The sequence below is a fragment of the Sardina pilchardus genome, chromosome 23 (genome assembly GCF_963854185.1).
Source record: "Sardina pilchardus chromosome 23, fSarPil1.1, whole genome shotgun sequence".
NCBI lineage: Eukaryota > Metazoa > Chordata > Actinopteri > Clupeiformes > Clupeidae > Sardina > Sardina pilchardus.
Window position 1 is genome coordinate 26,842,674 of NC_085016.1, and position 2,861 is coordinate 26,845,534.

Sequence of the window (2,861 nt, forward strand, 5' to 3'; positions counted from 1 at the left end):
TTCCTTACATTGCACCTGAAAGCTATTGTAGAGAAGCCTCTCTTTACTTTAACTATTTCTCTTTTGTATGACTTTCACCTTACTGGCAGTGCCCAGTGGTGTTATGTGCAGGCTATCCTGGCCCACAAGGTCCTAATTCAGATGGCAGGCAAAGTGCAAAGTCTAAAGTCTATACGTACAGCTAATTTAATGACCCATCTATTTACTAATTTAGTAACACGAGCAAGGCCCCCAAGCACACATACTGTATCAGTGTGGCTCAGCTCAACTCTCCCGCATGCTACACAGTAGCTTTAGCTCACACACAAGACACTTTGCTCAATTAGTCACTTTGCCCTTTTCCTATCATCCAAAGTTAATAGTTTATATTGAATTAACAATATAAACTACATTTCCTGTTAGGTAGTAATTCTTACTATTATCACGATCCTTTGCACTTGTGGGTTGTTGAACCCTAGTGGGTTGTATACATGCTCTAGGGGGCTCAGTTGTTGTTAATGGTGCAAAATAAATAAATAAAATGGAATTGAATTGTGCATTTGATTTACTATAGCGCATAAAAGCAGAATTTCCATCCAGCACCAAATTGATGTCTCATGCATTCCATTCTATCGTAATCATGTTACCTTCACATTGCATTCATACAGGCCACCGGGCTCCTCGCTCGGCATTGCCTATATTTATAGCAGCTTGAACACGGTTGGGGCTCAGTCATTTATCTAAATAAAACTCTTTCGCAATAGGCCACTTTTGAGATCTCAGCATCTGTGCTCGCCAGGCACAAGTGGGTTCAGTTTCAATTCTCACCTGGCACGGATGCAAAGCTAACATGGAAAAGTGAACCATTCACAGCCAATTAAAAACTGATTGTCCTGCATGATTATTGCAAGTAGACCCAGAAGAAACTCTCTACAGGCTTATGGGTCTTTGCACTGCTCCCTGACCTCTACGTTGAGGGCAGGATGGCTCAATATACGGATAAATCTTTGCCAATCTAGCATTAGTCAAATGAACTCAGTGCAACATTCTCAGTTGTATTACTGTAAGCCATGTTTAGCAGTCTAAAGCTTTACTCACTGCAAGTAGCGCGACAAGGAAGCATGTCATTTTAATGTAATTGAGCAACTACCGTAATAAACCCAACTATTAACCGAGGTTTACACATCGATTTTTCAAAAATTCTTCAGCTATGAGATTAAAACACGGGCGTGCTATACATGGAAATTTATTTGTTTTTGTGGTTCTTCTTCGTGAGTGTCTCGTAAAAGCTTCTCTTGGACTACTCCTAAGATCACAATGTGTGGATAGATGTTTCTAATGAGCTTCTCAATGGCAGTGGATATTAATTAGAGAGGGTACACTCAAAAGGGTTCTTGAGGTGCTATATAGAACCTTAGGGGTTCCTTTGATGAACTCTTCGTAATGGTTTATAGCACCTTTTTTCAAAGACTGTACCATGATCTTGATAACACATTTTCAAACGAGAGCTTTGAAGGCTTCCATGTGAACAGTTGTTGATAATAGAATTTCCTAACTGTCCAAAATGTCTTCTCAGCTGAGCCCATATACTTAGTGATTATTGGACTCAGAGAGAATTCTTAAAAAATAGCTAACGGCTAAAAAAACTCTGAGAGTACAGGTTGTCTTGGCATATGGTGAGACCTCCAGCTGAAGTCTGATTCTTCTGCAATTTGTGTGTCCTCAGACCAGTGAACCTTGGGATTTAGTAATAAGGGAGGAAAATAAGCAAAGTCAGACCTCCAGAACGCTTTGGTGTTTGGAGATGGGTCTTGCTAATCCAACTACATTTATTCGCCTCATATAAAAGGAATAATACTTCAATTCAGTGTTTTGAAAGGATGTTTTAATAGGGATATTTAAGAGGAGACATTAAAAAAAAAACTATGACCACAATATAATTTTAATGATGTTTTTGCACCCTGCACATCAAAATGGAGAAGGGTCACAGTTATTCAGATCCTGTTTACACTTATGCTTTTGCACTCATTAAGAAAACAGCAGTGAAGGTTGTTAAAGCTGCTTGGAGAGAGCAAGCGACCTCCATATCCATCTATCTGAGGTCATATCAGGAAGGAGGAAGAAAGGAAATGTAGGCTGGAAAGAAGGTTGTTATTTTGTACATGTAAACAGGAGCAGACTGTGTGTAAAAAGAGACTGTCGGGCACCCCAATGTACATTTTTAAAGTCTTTACAGAGTCACAGCGCTATCTCTAGGAGATCAGTGAGCAGTACAAACAAGAGGGGGCATCTCTCTCCTTGACCATGAATGATGATCAGGAAACAAAACTCAAATCAGGTGAGGGGCAGAGACAGACAAATAATGAACAGAAGCACATGGCAAGGATAACCAAAGGAACACATGGAAAAGGACACAGGAAGTAAACAAAGGTAACAGGAAAAACGACATGTCGAGCAGGTATGATGAACTACTACAGAAAGGGAAACAGAACTAAGACAAGATCCTTACATTAACAGCTGCAAAGGGGGAATAATGGAGCAATTTGATCGAGGGAATTAGTCAAAGGCCATACTTATGGCCAGTGAAGAATAGGCATTTCCATCTAAGGTCCTGTCAGCAACAAGTCAAAGCACCATCTCTAGACACTTCAACTGGCTCTAGGACCTCCTAACATTGCATCTTCTTCTTCGGCAGTCACTCGAGATGAGTATGACTGTCCTCTCTGTTGAGTCGTCTTATCTGTGGACCCTCAGGTGGCTGTAAAGGCCGATCTGTGGTCCACAGATTCTGCTGCAATGTGGCATTGGAAGGTTGAGGTGTTGTATGGTGGTGGATCTTTTCTCTGTAAGTCCTCGCGGTGTTGCTGCTTTGCCTCTGCGGC